This window comes from Protopterus annectens, chromosome 1.part2, assembly GCF_019279795.1.
Source record: "Protopterus annectens isolate FY-2018-M chromosome 1.part2, PAN1.0, whole genome shotgun sequence".
Lineage (NCBI taxonomy): Eukaryota > Metazoa > Chordata > Ceratodontiformes > Protopteridae > Protopterus > Protopterus annectens.
In genome coordinates, this window is record NC_056727.1 from 672776329 (window position 1) to 672797305 (window position 20977).

Genomic DNA, 20977 nt, shown 5'->3' on the forward strand with positions numbered 1-20977 from the left:
TAAAAGTTTTAATGTGGTACAGTATACAAAACAAAAACACATAAAAAATTTGAAAAAAAGGTTGTGTACTAACCATAAGTAGAGATCTGTGCTTTTTTTTTCTGTCTGGTTTAAACTGCGGGTTATTGGCTCCGACACGGATCTGAGACTGGCCACATTCCACAGATGAGGAGGGAAGAGTATGAATAGTCTCCCAGTGGATACCAAGGGAGACTCCAACCACCACCTGATTTGATTCTGACAGACCTCTCAATATAACTGGAAACTCCATTGGGTGCATCAGATAAGATCATTGCACCATCAATATTTGCTGCAGAACCCTCATGTAGTTCCTCATAAGGAGAACCAAGCAAATGGCAGTCACCATGTTTCCCAAGAGCCTGAGAACAAGATGAGCTGGAGGTTTCAGGCATGACAGCAACAAATCCCACAGGGCTGATACTCTGGATGGTATGCTTGCATTCTGCTAAACTGTGTCCAAGTAGCAGCCTATAAACTCTATCAACTGCACAAGAAGACTGCATTTCTAGTAGTAGACTGTACTTCCCAAACAGCTACAGAACTGCAGTAAGGTGTCCCAGGCCCTGATCAATGATGTTGTCATGCAGCTGGTCAAGAGCCAGTCGTCCAAGCAAGGAAAGGCCTGAAACATCTGCAGTCTGACCTAGGCGGCCACGACTGCCATATACCTCGTGAACACCCAGGAGGCAGTGGTGGGACTAAAGGGCAGCACTTAGAATTGATAATGATTGGCTCCCAGACAGAAGCATAAAAACCTTCTGGATTGCCTCACAATCTTCCATGATGGCAGGCGTCCTTGAGGTTGATTGAGCACATCCCTTCGTCCTTCCTCAAGCAGGTAAGATGGACTGCACCACGATCATCCGCAACTTAGTCTGTTTGACGAACATATTCAACCTGCTGAAATCCAAAATTGGCCTGAGGCTCTTGTTCGTCTTTAGAACCAAAAATAATCTTGAATAGACCTCAGATCTGAGTTGGTCTGGTGGGACCTTTTGGATGACTTGATTTTGTAACATTTGGATTTTGATAGATTGATTTTTCTGACGGGTAGGTAGGCACGTCTGAGAGATGTTTGTGATTTAAAATTGCAGTATCCAAAAATGGAACTGTATAGTTCTAGACAAGACTTTGAACAACCATGTGTCCAATGTGATGGCCTCCTAAGTCCCAAGCTTTCATGTGTAGAGTCAAACGACTTCCTCCAGAATGGTCAGGTAACCCTTCAGAGCCCCTGAAAGAGCCTCCCAAGGAAATCTCCATGAAACTCATGATTTTGCGGACCACCCCTGTAGCGTGGATAGCATTCATTGTGGTTGCCCCCTTGTGTCATGTGGGGGGGGGCCTCATAAGGAGCTTCCTGGAATGAGTGCTGCACTTTCTTAAAAAAGAAGACATTTTCCCCCTTTCTGGTTCCTAAAGAAGGTTTGTTTAGGGGTAGCAAAACATACTCCCATGGCAGACAGCGTTTTTCCCCCCTGCTCACATTTGGTCAATGTGTCCTTACCCTTGGGCTTGAAAAGAGAGGAGCTGTTGAAGGGGACATTAATAAAGGATGCCTTGAACCAGTCTGCAAAGTTATACAGACTCATCCAAGCATGGTGACATATGGCAATGCCAGCACCAGTGACTCAGGATGTGACATCAGCCACATTAGACAGCAAAGGAATTGACAATGGACTGCAAAGTGGACATCTGAGTTTCTGAAGTCTTCCAAAATTCTGAAGTCTGATGAACTTTAATTACCCTTGACACATCTGACACAATGCTATGCTGAAGACTGGTCAAGTGAGCAAGACAGTTCAAAGCCCTCATTGCAAAGAAGGCTGAGGTGTAAGAATGTTTCTGAGTCAGTCCAACACCAGAGATTTCCTATTTCAGGAATGAACTGAGGAACTCTCTTCTGAGATATCCTTTATAGTGGCTGCTGCTACCACGACTGCTTCCACAACTGAACCTTTACTCCAGTGATGTAGGTACTTGTAGGGTGAGAAAATTGTCTGTCTTCTTGGAAATCAGTTCTACTATACTCGTTTCCTTCCATGTCCTCCTGGACACCAGGGCAATAACAGCATCTTGAGAGGGAACCACCCAGGACATGGATGGGTCCACTCCGAAAGCCTCTAGAAAAAGCAACTCCTCAAAAGACGAGGTTTTGACGGTCCATCTCCCATGCTAGCAAAGCAGCTCCAAAAGGTTGCCAAAAGAGGTATCCCCTTGAGGAGATTTTTGGGGACCCTCTCCTTCCTTGAGGTTGGTATCCTCAGTGAGGGATTCTTCTGGGGAGTTCAGGTAATTCCTCTTGCACCACCACTTGGTCAAAACCTCTTGCCCTGGAGAATGGTGGGGTGGCAGCAGAGGCAGTGGCCCCTAAATGAAGGGCAGAATGGAGACCACCCACGGTGAGCTGTCCTGGAAAAGGCTGAATTGTATCCACAAGTGCAGATGTCAAAGATGAGGAGACATTGGCTGAACCTAACCACTTCATCTTCGACATCTGCACTTGTAGATGTTGAAGATGAGGAGACAACGGCTGAACCTAACCACTTCTTAGAAGCTACCTTGGGTAAAAAGGAAGGGTTTGCGTTAACAGAAACCCTGCCTTTAACAAAAAAAACAAATGAGGTGATGAAGAACTGAGCTTGCAATTCTGAAACCCTACTGGTGGAATTAACTGCTACCAAAAATAAAGTTTTCCTAGATAAAATCTTCAAGTCAGAAACAGCTGAAAGTTCAGATGGAGAGCCTGCAACACAAAGGCAAATCCAAGGGAGGGGAGAGGATGCTGAGCTGGGGGACGTAGCAAAAAAGTGCCCCAAAGGAAAGCCTTGGATATCTTAATGAAAGCCAGAGGCACATTATCTCTGCCAAACTTAAAATTAGAAATAGCCTTTCATATAGCTAAAATGAAAAGAATGTAAACCTAATATTTTAACACCTTTCAGAATATGTAAGATTTCTAATTGATGGTATCCTTTTTAATGTAGTTCCATTGTACTGATTTATTTTTATTAAAATGAGTCCTAGAGTAACTACAAAAGGAATTATATTCTAAGATAGGTTGAATATTAGTTATGTATACCTTTACTAGACTAGCTTCATCCCTCAGTGATACAGATTTAAAAACAAGACCCATCATTTTTAATGCCTAGATTCTAATGCTATTGACACGATTAGAAGAAAAGTCAGAAGCCATATGTATTCCTAGATCTTTGTATTTCTTTTTTGTTTCTTCAAGTGTAATATAATTAAGAACAAGCTCTTGATTAACCATTGACTTAACCAGTAAACATTACCAGGCATGTTGGATAACTAAACCGAAATCTAGTTGAATTTGTGCAGTTAGAATGATCTTTTAAATAATTATTAGGTACAACATTATCCCCTTTAGAATATAATATGAATCCAGTCTTACAGTCATTAGAGTATTTCTGTAGCTAGCTATGTTTGCTTATGGGACAAGATGAAAAAAAAGGATAAACAACAGTGGTCCTAAAACAGAATCCAGTGGGTACACCCTGTGCTACTGTACGATATTTTCTATGTGTTACTTTAATTGAAACACACTGAAAATGATTAGATAACCAATTATTTTCCAAAGTAATTAGAAACTGGTTAAATATGTAGTCTTTTAAAGTAGAAGTAATAGAAGTAGGAGAGTGTTGACTGCCTTAGCTAAGTCTGTAAATGTTATCCAGCGGTTAAGGACAAGTCTAAGGCTGTAGTAGCTTAATCATAATATTCAACTAAGTTAGCCAGTGTAGATTTCTCAAAACAAAAGTCAATTAAGATCTAGAAATATGTTATGATTATCATAGGCAAGCAACAGCCACCACATATATCTGTCAAACACTTACACAAGATTGATCTGTAATCTTGATATCTCAGATTCGTTTCCCAGCATCATATAAACACTAATGTAGAAAGGGCTTGACAAGACAGTAGGATACAAAGAGCGAAGTGCACATTTCTAAATACTACAGTATTGGAATAAAACTGATAACTGTATAGGTACAGCTATAGCAGCTAGCCGATGCTAACACTACATCTGATTAAAATGAGAAATACTAGGCCAACAGGTAAAGTTTAGACAAGTTTTAGTAAATGCTTATTTGCAGATAAACAATCTTAAATCAAGTTTTTTTTTTTGAATGTCAGAAGGGATGGGTGATGGCTTGGTGCAAGGATGCAGTCCCAGGTTGGAATAATCAAGTTTCTGAACAGAATATTTTCATATGAATTGCAGCAGCTTGCAATTTTTTACAAAGTTTGTCCTCTGATCCAAGATTCAGAGAAGGAACATACCTCCAGGTTCATAGGTGTGTACTAGGCTAAAGACCACAAGGTCGTTTTAAATCCTAGCCATACACCCCAAGTCTCTGACAGGTTCTAGAGCTTTTCTCTGAACAGGCTCAGAGGGGAAATGGTTTTAGGATACAAGAATTAGAAAACAGAATTGAGCAGTCAGGACTGTAACTTTAAAAATAGTTTTAAATGACAGCCACCACATTGAGGAGTAGAGTACAATATTGCATCCTCAGTGCTAATTATGGAGTATATTAAGTATAAGCATGATTTAATTGTACAAGCTTTCCTGAGAGGCGGAATGAGATGCTAGAATTGATATCACATGCATATAATTAAATGTGTAGGAGGGAGGCCTCCAGCTTAGCTTTGGATGTTTGGGTAAGGACAACTCTGATATGGTAAAGGTTGACTGATAGCTGTTTAAATTTAACTTGGGTATAATTTAACCTTTGAAGGAGAGAGTGCTATCAACAATACAATAATTTGTCTGCATAAGTAACTGAATCATCTCTAACTGTGGTAGGATTTAGAGCAGGGATATTTAACTACCGAAAATTCAAGCAGAAGTGGATGTAATTATTCTTGCTGGTATTCAAGATGAGATACAAGTCCCAGAACCATGTCTTGATTACCGAGAGCCCAGCTTTTAAGTGTTTGTCTGCAAGTTCATGTTTTTTGCAGGCCAAAACAAGACACTGTAATCTGCATATTGGACTATGGAGAGGTTACCACAATGTTCCTGGAGGTACTTTACATAAAGGCTGAAGAAACATGAACCCAGAATTGAGCCCTGTAATACTCCTTTGCAGGTAAAGAAGGCTGGATATAGTGCCTGTTCCCCTTAGCTTGATCTTTCCTGTTTGAGAGGCAGGCATAAAACCAGATCTGAAAGTCTATTTATAAGTCCATTATGACTTATAATATTGGAGGTTTTGGATAAGTCCAAAAAGAGCCCAGATGTTACATGCCCTTTGTTGAGTTCTACTCTGACAAGTTATACTGCAGTGAAAAATACAGTGTTTACAGAGAAATGTTTATGGAATCCATGCTGCTATGCTTTTAGGATATTGTTCGCTTGTACAAAGACAGTAATTTGGTGGTAAACATTTTTATTTTTAGAGTATTTTAAACAACATTATTCAATATTGCTGTTTTTTTTCTATATTCTTTTTCGTTACATTCCTGCTGACCATTAGGCTTCCCACAGTGTATCAAGAGCCCCTTTACTCCCCTGAATTGGATATCAAATTTGGGGTGAGAACAAATGCGAGAGGTTGCCATTTGTGCAGTGGGGATGTTATGTTTCTTTACAAGCATCAGAGTAATGAAGGTATTTCTGTTATGATTGTACCCCTGCCTTTGGTGGCTGATCTGAGCACCCATGTTATCCCTGGGCAGACTATACCCTCCCCTTAAGTGTGCAAGCTTCACTCAGAAGATCACCAAGACCATGTCCACTGTCATGGCTATTTTAATGCCTTGCAATCCTTCACTTGCATGATGGTAATTGACCACTTCCCCTAGGATGGGTAAACCAGTGCCAGCCACTTCTGTCCTGTGACACCATCTGTTATAGCATGTGGCTAGATGGGTGTGTGTGTGTGTGTGTCATGGTCAGGGCTTTTTTTCCTCTGTGCCACTGAACTGTGCTGACTTTCCTCCTTTGTGGAAGAGGATTATGTAAGCTTAAGATAGTACAGACATACCCACAGAGTGAGCTGCAAAATTTAGGAATTTTATAAGGAACCCAATTGTCCCAGCAGAACTTGAATCATTCAGTTTATGGAACAGCTTCCTAATTAAAAATGCTAATCTCATTCAGCTAGAACTGAGGCAGTATTTTTGAAGTATACCACAAAGTGTAATTTTGTGGTAGTTGGGGCGCTTACCAGGACCATTTTGTAGCATGTTTTCAAAGTAAGTCTTTTGGAATTGTGTCAATATCCTGTGGTAAGGTATAGGAGAAAGGTCATGAAGTGCATTTGTGTCTTGGTCTGAGGAGGGAATTTATGGATTTCCAGTAGTTATTTGGTGATTTACTTTTGAGTTGTTACAGTCGCACATTTTTATGATCTCTTGATTACCCTTCTACACTTGCTTTTTGACATCCTGTAGAGTTCGAGTGCAGCCTATGTTCTGCACTGGATGTATTTAGCCCAGACACTTTCGTGTTCATCCAAGAGGGCTTTCAGGGTGTGGAACTAACAAGATTGAGATGCATGGTTAACTCAGAATGCCTTTACTGGGGATGCTTCACCAGTGATAACAGTGAGAATATGGCCAGAGTAAGATACTACCTAATTCAAGGTAGGCATGTAATGCAGTCAACTTTAGTTGATAGCACTTAAAAGTTGGTTTAGGGAATCACAATCTGTTTTTGCTCCTTTTGTTATGGTATCTACATTGTATCATAATTCTGTGCAGTATTTGGAGGAAAATTAGGAAACTCACTAACTCCAGGCTAATTCTTAACCCTAACAAAACAAAACTTCTACTGTTTCACCCAACAAGATCCACCACAGCTAGCTCCTCCTTCAATGTTATGTCCAAAAAAAAACCAAAACCATTTCTCCTGTTACACTAAACTCCTAGGGGTAGAAATCAACTGTAATATGAAATTTGACATCCATATCTCCGAGACCATAAAGAAAGTTCATGAGAAATTGGGTCTTCTATACAGAAATAAACAAGTCCTGACTAAATAGGCCAAATCCATTATTGCACATACCCATCTCATACCTACACTCCTATACACCTCATCAGTACTCATAAACTTGAGAAAGACATAAGTGGCCAAACTTCAGCTTTTAAATAACTCAATTGGCTTGAACTACTCCAGCTCCTTCTCTATAACTAATTGACCTTTGCCCACAAAATCCTTCACCAGCCTGACAAAACCTCTGCCCTCCAAAATCTAATACTTTTACAGTCAAATAATAGAACACTCCTGTCTAGTAATAGATTACTACTACAAGTAACTAAAGCCAACAACTCCGCTAATGATTCTCTCTTCTCCAGCTTCATACCTAAGAAATGGAATACCCTTCCCCACAACATAGTATCCCAATCGTCCTTAACAAAGTGTAAACGTATACTAAAACTCATATGGCAAACTCTTAGCTATGTTCCTGTTCCAGCCCTGGTTAATTCAGGCCCAATATCTAAGGCCTTTAATCCACTCATACCAGTTATATTACCAAACGAATTACCTCTGCAATCTGTATTCTGTAAGTCTAATTCTCAGCTACCTGCACCCTCTGTAATACTATATATTGACATGACTGTGGACTTCCACTGTATAGTAACTCTCAGACCTAGGTCTGTTGTGTAACACCACAACAGGTCTTGTTTGACACTCACTACTGTTATGTCTGATGCTATTAGGTCACCTCAGACCACGAATTACCTAGCTTATAATTCACATTTTTGTATATATTGTATCCAGTACCGGTCATCAACTGTAACTCCTGTCATACCTTATGTATCACAATTTTCTATATGATATGTTATATGTTGTCTTGTTTATCTTGCTTAATTTTATATTCATAACTTTTTCTGTTTTGCTTAATTTGACATTCAAAAGTTTTTTCAAACTGTAATGTGACTTGTATTTGTAAATTGTGTTTATTTGTAGAGCTTTTCTCCCTGGGCCTCTGCTGAAAAGGGACCTGTGTCGAGTCTGACTTTCCCAGTTAACAAATGTTAAATAAATAAATAAAATAAAGGAAACTCATAGTCTTCTAAAATATCAGGGCATTAATTTTTATATTTTTTTCAGGATGTAACTGCCAATGTCAAGACTGTTCTGCAAAAAGAGTTGATGAGTGGCATTCCTACTAAAGTGTCTTGGTACAGCTGCTCTTTTTATCTTACTGTACAACTTCCTGGTTCCTGGTGTTTACTTGATTAGGAGCAGTAGTCATCACATTCTAATAAAGTATAACTGAAAAGTGGTCACTCTTTCCTAGAGACAGACCTATTTACAATATTTTTAACACTGACGTTATCCACTAAGATAACAGTATTACATCCTTGTGCTGAAACATGGTCAGTACTATTTCTCCATTTGTATCACTTTCCTATACCGCTTCAGGCATGTTCACATTTCTTAATATGTTGCTGTTACTTCTCATCTCCAGAAAATTATCTGCATTTTATCACTTTCATCATCCAGTTATCCATCACTTCTACTTCTACAGCTACAGAATAAATGCTTTAAAAATCGTAGTTTGTAAAGTACTTTACTTTTACTTTTAACTTTACTTGGTTCACATCCAAATATCATACCAAATTCAAGCCAGGGTTGAATTTACGATTTCCCATCCATTGATCCAAATTGTATTTGAACAGGCGTACGGAAGAGCTCTGCTTCACATAAATGGGAAGTCTTCTCCAGATAAGGGGTAATATCTGAGATACATATCTGCCTCTTCAACATGTTTTATGTCACAAACAAGGTTTAGATCCTTAGATTGGGGTAACTCTAGTGCTGTTTGTTTGGCGAATGGGTAGAAGATCTATCATGGCTGGACTGGAGAATGCCTTCTAAGTCAGGCATAAATTACCTCTCATTAGTATGTAGGAGACAAGGGTACATGGACCAGGCTTTAAGGCGGTCCTCACAGAACATGTTATTTACATCCTGTATTCCTTTAGCAAGAAAACTCTGTGGCCACTACAGCTTCTGCAAATGTCTGGTCAAGTACATGCTGAAGGGTGGATTGTACTTGATTATAGGTCTAAGGAGGGCTGACTATAGTGGTACTATGATCTCTTTAGATCAGGATGGCATGCCCTTACTTATAAGTTGTGCCACATAGAAGGACTTGCTCACCACCATGGACACATAGTGTTCAAAGTTCAGGTTACTGTCAACTTGATTTCCCAAGTTCCTTACCACTGGATCTACTCATACGGGAGAGGTGTTGTCAATGTTGTAATTTGCAGGTGTGGTCATCTTCCTAAAGGGTATAATTATGCATTTTTTCCATTGAGGTTTCAGCCATGACTCTGGCACCAGGTATTTGTTTATGTCAGACCCCCCCCAGAAAATATCTGCATCTTTGCAGGATTCAATGATTGCACCCAACTTGCAGATGTCAGCAAATTTGGTCTGCCAAAGGTCCTCTACATTGGTCTTGTATTCACGGAGGTATATTCTGAACAGCAGAGGTCCCAGTACTGAGCCCTGTGGGGCACCACTAGTAAAAGACCTCTTGCTGGAGGTGGATTCACCCATACTAACTTCATGTGTCCTATCAGTGAGCCATTTGGCTATCCTTCGGGTGGCATAGGGATTTATGCCTAAATCTGCAAGTGAGGTATTGTGTCAAATGGCTTTGCTAGGTTGAAGTAATCAGTATACACAATTCTGATCTCATTCATGGCTCTAGTGACCTTCTTGAAGATGTTCACCAGTTTAGTAGCCATGTACTGACCTTGACGGAACCAAACTGGGGTGGGTCCTTTGTATGAAGACTTCCCATGTCTCTGTTTATCAGGTCCACAATAATCATTTCCATGGTCTTGTTCATAAGACTAGTAAAACTTATGGGTCTGTAGTGCCCTGGGTCCGTTAATCTTTAACCTTTACGTTTAAGCTAAAACTATACTTAATAATAAGCAAACTTTTTAGGGAATACTGTTTATGGATGAAGACTGGAACATGATCTACATACTAAAGATGCTATCAGAGGGACCAGAACAGAAAATATAACAAAATGGTAGATTTCTGAAGATGTTTATGGGAAAACTTGGTATGGTAGATGTGATTTTTGCAAGAGGAACTCAGCATCATAAACATACTTAAAAACAAGCTTAGTAACATAAAATGTAGTTATTAAAGAGGCATTCAAATATATTACTACCTCAGGAAAGGGAAAGTTAACTACACTTGCAGGCTCTCAAAAGATAAAAGCAAAACATTCTGAAAGTTAAAGTACCAGAAGAATACATTTTCTTTCCCAGCTTATCAAAAGCTTTCCCATTCTTGTCAGATGGAATGGAGTTAGCAACTGCAATCTATTTAATGGAAGCAGTTTTGAATAGGGAAATCACTGCTGAATCTGCTTTAGGGTTAAAAAAACAAATGCATAGGAGGTACTCAGAATAAGAGATTTCCTGGCTGCAGAAAGTTGGTTGTCAGGTACACCAGAAGTGAAGAAAGCATTTTCTAAGGCAGGCAAAACAGGAGGACTAGCTGCAGACTTAAGCATGTCCAATTGTAACGAATCATGATACATTTTCTGTTCAACAGGAATTTCATTCCACTCACACTGAAAATTCTCATCTTGTGTATACAGTCTCAGGAAAAAAAATCCTCTCAAGGTAAATCAGAAACACTACTTTCCTCTGAAATCAGAGTATTCAGACTGAGAAGAAATTCCTGAAGTACAACAATCCCCCTGCAATGCCTGCACTTTTGAGGACAATCCAATCAGGAAGAGGGTGGATTGTCCTTCCTAACCCAAAGCAGCAGCTGACAAATAAATGACAGAAATAAGTTCCTTAGAAAATCTCATCAAATCCTCATTGTCCACAGAAACAAACAGGTGAATGCAACATTTTCTCACTATGTTCACTTTTCCTGTGAAACTCCCTAGAAAAAGGCTGACCCTTGGTAGGCATACTTATTCCAGATTTGGGATCCCTATACCAGCTAAGTAAAGAACCTTCACCTGTTCTTTCCTGTGAGACTAATGACAGTGGCTTTACCTTACCCAACAAGGGCGTTGCTACAGTTGCAGAGGACAAGATTATCCCCTGGTCCATGGTGGCTAGAAGGTACTATACCACAGAAACTAGGAAAAAAATGAGTGGTCTTAAAAACTAAGAACAACCACAGCAGAGTTGCCCATCAGTGTCTGAGGCATGAGAGGAGTCAATCTAACACCTAAAGACTCTGACAGTTTTCTTCCCTTTTTTATCTGGGTAAGGGAAAGTAAAACCACAGAGATGAGTAGCTTCTCCACAGGTTAAGCTGAGAATGAGACCTCAAAAGCAGACACTGAAGCCTGAATGAGTTGGTAAATGGTACACAGATAAATTACCATAACCAGCATATTCTCAAATGATCACTGATCCAGTAGCCTTAGCAACACATGCTTCTGAGGCCTAAGAGCACCTTCAAAGTGCTCAGACCACTGACAGCTCAAGTAGAACTGAAGGAAGTCAGTGGTATAGGTGCCAAGTACTTCAGAGCGTTCATATACACTGAAAGAAGTCAATTCCATGTAATTAAATGTCTTTGCCCTGGCAAATGAAAATCATATACAAAATAATGGGGGTGGAAAAGTGGCTTCTGCAGCAGTGATCATTTGAGCATCTACTGTTATGGTAATTCTACTTACACAATTGTACTATTTTCATCAACTGATCACTGTTGCAGTAGGCTTAGCTATAGAGGCAGAATACCAAATCTTATAAGGACTGGGAGGAGGAAGGGTGAGGGACCAAGGAGTCAAGGAAAATGGTCCTGACAAAGCTTGCTCTAAACTTAGCAAAGTCCAGTTTGTAATGCTTGGTAAAAATGTGTACAAAAACAAGTTGCTTCCTTTAGAATATGGAAGTTTACCCCTTTCCAAAAAGCCACTGATTAAGCCAAGGCCCTAGTAGAATGTGCCTTGACCCTACTTGGAAATGGTTTGCTTTGACACAGGTTGTCATTCATTCTTACCTTCAAAAGAAAATGAATAACTGATCAGAATTTTTTAAGACTTTACACCTGTCAAGATAACACCTGAGTTGTCTATATACAGTGAAATATTCTCTCTCTTATTTTTAGGTTATGGAAAGAAGACAGTGAGGTGAGCATCTTGGCTTAAAGTACACTCAAATGCCACTTTAGGCATAAATGAATGATTAGTTCCCAAAGATACACCATCTTTGCAAAAAAACAGGAAAAAAACTTGACCCATCACAAGAGCTTCAACTCGGTCACTTTTCTTGCAAAAGTCACAGCAATCAGCAAAATTGTTTTCCATGTTAAGAACCTCAAATCAGCCTGATGTGCTGGTACAAGCAGAGCAGGAGTTATTTTTTTTTTCAAAACAAAATTAAGATCGTAAGGAGTAACTACCTATTTTCCAACTTGACGGGTACGCAGAACACATTTCAAAAACATTTTATCATGGTACTGCACTGACATATGGGGATCCATGGACAGGCATACTGTAATAGCTGATAAATGACCCTTGACAGAACAGAAAGAAAGGGCGGATGACAATAACTTACACAAATACTGTACAACCAGTGTTCAGTATTAGCCTTCAAAGGGTCTTGGTATCTAGCATGGCACCAACTAGGAAAATATTTTCTATTTGTTAATATATGATTTCCTAATAGCAAGCGTCTTTGCCTCCTTTAACAATTGATGCACATCCTCAGAAAACAAGTGCCTAAAAGATATTTAAACTCAATCAGCCAGCCAGTTCACTGAAAATGCTTCAGACTGGGGTGTATCAAACAATCTAAGGAAAGTATTGTGTAAGAACTTAATATAACTTTAGATGTCCTTCCCTTCTATATGCTGCTGTATCCATAACATTAGGGAGTTTGCCTCTGGTGAACTCACGTACGTCTGGCCATTATACAAAAGTTAAATGCTACTGCTAGGGTACCCGCAATGTCCCGTGTCTCTCTTTTGGAAGTTGGTCGTCAATGGACTTTGGGTATAAAGTGGACATCACCACGCATCTTCTCAGAACTGAATGCCACCGGAATCAGCGGCTATGGAGTGGGTACTCCGGGAGTCAGGCAAGTGTTAGGGGGAAGGCTGGGTGGGAAACTATACAGCAGCATATAGAAGAGAAAGACATCTAAAGTTATTTTAAGCTCTTACACAACAATACTATGTCCTATTCATATGCTGCTGTATCCATAACATCAGGGAAACTGCAACAGCTCCTGTCCTAAGAAAAGGGTGGAGGACCAGAAGCACTTTCCACAAACCCATGAAGGATAGCTCTGGAAAATCATGCTCTGGCACTAGAGAAAATGACCAATGTGTAGTGCTTAGCGAATGTGTGTACAGAGGACCATGTAGCTGCTTCGAGAATAGCAGCAGTGTCCAAACCTTTAAAGAATGTCCCTGAGGAGGACATTGTCCTAGTGGAGTGTACCATTACAGGTGAGGGGAGTGACCTACCATGGATTGTGTAAAAGAAGGAGATGGTTTTAGATATCCAACAGGATATGCACGGCCAATATCAAGGCTCTCATTTCCTTAACATTGATGTACTCTTTCTGTTGAGTGAGGATTCATGTGTTCCTCACTCTTCATTCTCCTAAGGTTGCAACCCATCCTGTGTCGGATGCATCTGTAAAGAGATCCTGGTTGGGGGGCACTGGTTGTAAGGGCAGGCCTGAATTTGACTGAATCTGGGTTATCCACAACTTCAGTTCCCTGCCCAGGCATGGAAGCATGGGGATCATGAACTCTAGGGGATGTAGGTGTTCCTTCCAGATTGTTCACAAGTACCACTGGATTTTCCTCATGTGAAGCCTTACCAAAGGTACCATGGGGATGGTCGAGACCATGAATCCTAGGATTCTGAGGAATTCCCTGGCTGAGATGGCTTTGAGAGGAAGAATTTCCCGAAAGTAAGAAGTGAACATCACAATTTTTTTCTGGGGGAAGGCAAGCCATCATCTCCCTTGTCAGAATATGACATCCCAGGAACACCTGATCCTGTAAGCATATCGGGGAAGATTTTTTGAGGTTTATAATAAATCCCAGATTTGTTAAGAGGGAGATGGTGAAGTCCAGGTGTTGTAAGGTCATGGTACTTGATGTAGCCTGAATGAGGATGTCGTCGAGGTACGGGAAAAGTTGTATTCCCTTTGTCCTGGCAAAGGCCATAACTGGAGCCAGACATTTTCTAAACACTCTTGGGCTAATAGAGAGACCAAATGGTAAAGCACAGAACTGAAAGCGTGCAGAATCCACTGAGAAGCAGAGGAATTTTATGAAGAGTAGATGGATTGGGATGCATAAGTAGGCATCTTTTATATCCAAGGATACAAAGAAGCCCTGTGGAAGGATCAGGGTCAGAAAGGTAGGTAGAGAAAGCATCTGAAAGGAGGGAACCCAAAGAAAGGTGCTGAGGTGTGATAGGTCCAGGATAGGCCTCTAGGGCCCTTCCTTTCTGGGGACCAGGAAATTCCTTAAACAAAACCCTTTTCCTCTTGCAGGTGAAAGGACTTCCTGAATTGTTCCCTGAGCGAGAAGTTCCTGCAGGACTGGGGAGAAGCTTGTTAGTTGGTCTCGGGGGTTGAGGAATTGCTTTGGGAGTAGGTTTGGCCTACCAAGTCATGAAATACCTCTGCTTTATGATAGACAGGGCCCAAGAGTCCAGGGTAACCTACTTCCAAGCATGGAGGGAGAGGCACATGGAAAGGGGGGGGGGTGTCTGGGTGAAGAAAGTACAGTTGTGTACACTTACCATAAATGTAGATGTTCGAGTGTATTTACTGTTACAGCCATCGCACTTGGGTTATTTGCCTGCAGGTAGCCCTCAGTCGGCCCGAATACCAGAGACTTAGTATTTCTACGTCAGATGCTGTCGTTCCAGGAATGACATCAGATTGTCAGGGGTATAAAAACAGGCAGCCGACACCATTACATCAGTTTCTCTTGCCCCAAACGTCAGGAGCCCCCCAATAGGGAGCTAAGTTATGGTGGGGGAAAACACCACCATTAAAAAGTAAGTGCCAATACCCCTGAAAAGGGGGGTAGTAAAAGGCAGAGAGTTTAGAGAGAGAGAGAGAGAGAGAAAACCAGGGGGTTGGAGGGAGGGAAACCAGGACTGCAACACTGAATACACTTGAACATCTACATTTATGGTAAGTGTACACAACTGTACTATGTTCTTTGTGTTTCACTGTTGCAATCATCACACTTTGGTAGACTCCCAAAGCTGAAGAAGGGTGGAGGCAGTCAAGAAGAGTTAGGGCTGGCTAGAATGCCTTGCAGGACTGCTGTTGCAAAACCTGCCCTGGATTAGGAAAAGATAGGCAGGTGGTAATGCTTTGTGAAGGTGTGTACAGTACTCCAGGTAGCAGCTTCCAGGATGTCCCTGGTAGGGACTCCCCTGAGGAATGCTGTAGAGGTAGAAGTTGCCCTAGTGGAATGTGTTCTGACCCCCTGAGGGGTTGGTGGTTTCCCATGGTGCTTGTAGCAGAAATGGATGCAATGTGCTATCCATTTGGAAACTGTTTGCTTAGAAATGGCCTTGCCCTCTGCCCCTGTTGCAAAACTGACTAGTAAATGGCCAGATTGTCTGAAGGGCTTAGTCCTATCAAGGTAGAAGCTGAGCTGTCTCTGTGCACATCCAAGGAGTGCAGGATCCTTTCCCCTTTATTTTGAGGATTAGGGAAGAAGGTAGGCAAATGGATAGATTGGTTAAGAGCCACACTGGACACCACTTTAGGCATAAAGAAAGGGTTAGTCCTGAGGGAAACCCTGTCAGCATGGAAAATAATGAAGGGTTCCACAGCCATCAGTGCTAATAACTCAGACACTCTTCTAGCTGTAGTGATGGCCAGAAGCAAGGCTGTTTTCCAAGAGAGGAATTTTAACTCTACTGATGCTGCAGGTTCAAAGGGGGGGTAGCGTGAGCTTTTCTAGTACAAAGTTAAGGTCCCAAGCAGGGGTGGGTGCTCTTCTTGGTGGCCTTAAGTTGTTTGCCCCTCTCAGGAACTGTTTGATAAGAGGGTGAGAGAAGAGAGGTGGCTCAGTGTTGTAATGAGCAGAAATGGCAGAGGCATGGATCTTAATGGAGGAGAAGAACAGGCCTCTGTGGAGTAGATCTGCTAAGTAATCCAGGATTAGAGGAAAGAGGGCAGAGTTGTGTCCTCTCCTTTAGCTTGAATCCAGGAGCAGTACCTTTTTCCACTTATCAGCATAGGATTTCCTTGTACTGGGTCTTCTGGCTTCAAGGATGATGTCCAGCACCTGCTTGCTTAGGCTGGTTACTGGGGGAGAATTCAAGGAATAAGCCAGGCTGCAATATTTAGGGTTTGCAGTTGCGGATGCAAGATCTGCCCCCCCTGCTGAGAGATCAGAGTTGGGCTCTGGTGTAGGTGCCAGGGTGGCACCAGTGACAGGCTTCGCAGGAGTGGGTACCAGTGTTGGCGTGGCCAGTCCGGGGCAATCAAACTTGTCCTTGGTCTGTCCTGTCTTATCTTGAGCAATACTCTTGAGAGGAGGGGCAGAGGGGGAAAGGCATAGAGAGATTTACCCACTGAAGGATAGGGCATCTACTTTCCAGGCCCTGCTGTGAGGTGTCCTGGTGCAGACTCTGCTGAGCTAGTGATTGCCGGGGGAGGCAAAGAGATCCATTTCTGGGGTCCCCCATTTATGAATCAGAAGGTTGAAGGTGCTGGGCTCTAGTTGCCACTCGTATGGGTCTAGGAGATTTCTGCTTACATCGTCTGCCAGTAAGTTTTGTTTGCCTGGCAGGAATTGAGCTTGCAGATGAACCTGCACGTCCAAGGCTGTGTTCCACAGGGCCATGGCTAGCCTGCAGAGTGGGTAAGAGTGGGTTCCCCCCTGCTTGTTGATGTACCACATAACTGTGGTGTTGTCAGTTTTTATTAGCAGGTATCCTGGTGAGAGTAGGGATCTGAAAGCTGTCAGAGCATGCTGCACAGCTAGCATCTCTTTCTGGTTGATGTGCAGATGCATTTGACTTGGGCTCCAGTGGCCCTGAATGCACTTGCTGTCCATGTGTGCCCCCCAGGCATAGTCTGACGTGTCTGTGGTGAGGGTCTGGGCGGCGAGGGGTTGGGTAAATGGCAGTCCCTTGTGGTTGCACGGTGCTGTCCACCAAAGAAACTCTGTCCTTAGACAGGGTATTATGGGAATGACAGTTTCCAGGTCCTGCGAATGTTGGCACCAAAGACTTTTTAAGTACCACTGAAGTTTCCTCATATGCAGTCTGGCATATGGAATTAGTAGGATGCATGAGGCCATGAACCCTAGGGTCTGCATGATTTTCCTTGCGGATAGCAGGGTTTTGGTGGCCATTTGAGTAAAATAGCCTGTCAAGCTTGTTTTTCTGGAGTGAGGAATGCCATCTGGGATGCTGTGCCCAAGCTTGTTCCTAGGAATACAATCTTTTGACTGGGGACTAGTTTTGACTTCTTTTCGTTGATGGTGTACCCCAGGGAGGTTAGAAAGTTTGTTACAAATGTCAGGTGCTGCAGCAGCATTTCCTGACTGTCTGCCTGAATCAGGCAGTCGTCCAAGTATGGGTAAATTTGAATATTTCTCTGTCTGCAGTAAGCAATGGCTGGAGCCGGGCATTTTGTGAATACTCTGGGAGCAGTGGATAAGCCAAAGGGAAGTGCAGAGAACAGATAATGCATAGATCCTGCCCTGAAGTGTAGATATTTTCTGCATGACTCCCTTATACGGATGTGTAGCTAGGCTTAAGTCTAGGGTGACTAACCAGGCATCTTTGGCTAGCATAGACAGAAGCTGCTGCAGGATGAGCATTTTGAATTTTGGTACCATCAGGAAGGTGTTGAGAATGGAAAGATCTAGGATTGGGTGCCAAGTGCCCTCTTTTCTGGGTACCAGGAAAAGTCTGGAATAGAATCCCTGACTTATCTGTTCCGCAGGAACAGGTTGAATTGCCCTTATACAGAGTAGGGTTTGGACTTGGTTGAGCCTCTGCACACTGGTTTAGAGGGAGGTCTGGGAATCCTTATGGGGTTGGCAGTGAGTGGAAGTAAAATTTGTACCCCTGGGATACAATGTTGAGGACCCATCAGTCTTTGGTGATGGGAATCCAGTCTTTTGCATGAAGGGCAAGTTTTCCTCCTAAAGGCACACGCAGTTGGGCAGAGGAGGGGAGTGGAATTGAGAAGTCATTGGGAATCCTTTCCATAAGAGGGTGGTTTAGCACTCCCTGCTTTAGAGGTGGAGGCACTCCATTGCTTAGATCTCCGCATACCCTGAGACTGTAGTCTGGGGGGGTCTGTTTCCCCTGGGTCTAGTTTGAAATGGCCTTGAGGGGGCTGGAAAGAACCAGTGTTTTGAGGGGTAATGCCTACTGAATCTAGGAGGCTGAACTTGCGAGAATTATTTGACTGTATGCATAGATTTTTGCTTTTTCTTCCATCTTTTTAAGAACCTCTTCTGCTTTGGTGCCAAACAGATTGTCCTTGTTCAAAGGAGTGTCTAGTAACTTGGATTTGACATGATCTGGCTCCTTAAGCCAAACATGCCTTCTCAGTACAGAACCAGTGACTGCTGCCCTGCAAGATGCTTCTAAGGCGTCAAAGCCACACTACAATGTATGCTTGCTGACTTGGCTTGCAAAATGCATAACCTCTTGCAACTCTTTATTTTCTGCACAGTCTGTGAAGGTAGCTATTTTTTGCTTAACAAGTTCCATAATATGTTGTTGGTACTTCCGCATGTGAAACTGACAATTCAAAGCCCTAATGGCAAGAGTTGCAGAGGTATATACTTTCCTACCCCATCTGTCCAAAGCTCTGGAATCCCTGTCCGAAGGGGTGGGATTCTTAGCTGTAGTTGGCTTGATACCTTTAGACCCTTGGGAAATGATCTCTGGATCAGCAGTAGGATTTTTGAAAAGAAATTTGTGAGTCAGGTACTCTGTACAACCTGTCTGGTTTCCAAGGGGCAGGGGTTAAAGTATCAGGAGTAAGACTGGATTCCATAAAGACATTATCAACAACTTCCAGGACTGGTGGTATTGCTAAAGGCCTTTGTTGTAGCAAGTCTAGAAATTCTCTCAGTCTCTTTTTGGACTGAGGAGAGTCTTGGCATTCCCAGTGGAAATGCTCTCTTAAAGTATGTAAGGTTTCACCAAAAGAAAAATCCTCTGGAGAAAAGGCAGAGGGAATGGATTCCTCTGCATCAGAATCCTCATAAGCAGATAAGGGTATGTCTTCATAATCAGAAACCTCAGAGCTGTCGGACTCTTGGTCTGTTGAAGCTGCTGGGGACTGGTCTCTCTCTCTTAGCAGGGGAAGGCTGACTTCCTCAATCAGCATAATAACGTCTTCTGCCATTCTAAGCATTTTATTTTGTGGCAAGGGAGCAGGTGCATGCGCTTTGGTCGTCAGTTTTCTAGGCGTAGCGTGTACTCTTGGCCTTAGAAACTTGGTAGTTTTAGACAGAACGGAAGTAGTTGGTTTGTGTCTAACATCGATAGTGCGAAGAACTTCCTCAGAAGCCTGTGCCTGCTCAGCGGCTCCGGACCCATCCAAGGTAGAGACATCCGCCGGTTCCATAGTCGTAGAAGAGTCTCGCGGCAGACCGGACTCAGAACGGGTCTCGGTAGAGGCCTGTGAATCTACTGAAGCGAGCATCAGGGGCTGCAAAAGCTCCTCACTGTGTACCCGTGAACTGGCGACTAGCTTAACGGAAGTGTCGTCGGCAGCTTTGAACCTGTGCGGTCTGTCTCTGTCTTTATCCTTATGTTTTTTCAGAATATCGGTATTTGAATAGCTTACCGAAGTCAATTCGCAATATGGAGATCGAGAACGAAAGTATTTAGCAAGAATAAGGGCTCGACAAATGGTTCGGGCATTGAACAAGGCACAAAACTGACAGTGAGGTACGTAATGGTCTGCGCCTAGACAGGTGACGCAGTAGAAATGAAAATCTCGGTGTGGTATTTCCTTTCCACAGGCAAGACAATTACTAACTTTTTCTGACATCGGTTTGAGCAAGAAAAAAGGATCCCCAATGGGGTACTTAGCTTTAAAAGACTTCAGGATGATTCAATTCGTAAATGCAAACTCAGGTAGCGGCCGACCGGCACTTGCGAACTGCTTCTGCTTCGGGCTCCACTGTAAGAAAGCTGATGTAATCGTGTTGGCTGCCTGTTTTTATACCCCTGACGATCTGACGTCAGTCCTGGAGCGACCGCATCCGACGCAGAAATACTAATTCTCTGGTATTTGGGCCGACTGAGGGCTAGCTGAAGGCAGATAACCCAATTGTGATGACTGCAACAGTGAAACACGAAGAACATCCTGGTAGTTCCAGGCTACCTGGCTTCCCCTGAAAGGACTGTTTAGATGAAGGAGTGCAGGGAATAGACCTAGAAAGGAGCTGTTTCCTGTGGTCCTTTATGGTCTTAGCTGGCATTTTCCTAGCTGAGGTTCTCACAAAGGATGTTTTGGCAGGGTAATTCCTTTAAAAACGTGGAATTGGGGAGACAAAAATATGTCTCAGTTCCTTGTCTTTAGTCTGGAGGGCTTGAAGAGGTCAGCAGCAGCTGTACCAAACAAGTCTTTATTGTCTAGAGGAGCATCCAGGAGTTTAGATTTGATATCATCAGGAAGGGGCTGCAATCTAAGCCAAGAGTATCTCCTGATGACAGATCCAGAGATGGCAGCCCTGGATGAAACGTCTACAGCATCGTAACTACACTTAATGGTGTGTTTGGTTACTTGGGTTCAGGAATTCAAAAGAGTGGATAGCCTGGCCTTGATTGGGGAGTCAGGGATCTCCCCCACTTGTTTTACCACATCTGCCATCAGAGCCAAAGAGTATTTGGCCATATGTGTTTGGTAGTTGATGACTCTTACTGCTAAGGTAGTAGAAATGTATACTTTTTTCCCAAATGTTTTTGAAGGTGCCATGATAATATACACAAAGTGTATG

At 42.5% G+C, this 20977-nt stretch overlaps 1 protein-coding gene across 8 annotated transcripts in view; it reads right to left on the bottom strand.

Moving 5' to 3' along the window:
* CEP170 (centrosomal protein 170) overlaps positions 1-20977 on the bottom strand; it is a 2077048-nt gene that overhangs the window by 437017 nt on the left and 1619054 nt on the right. The window lies entirely within an intron of this gene.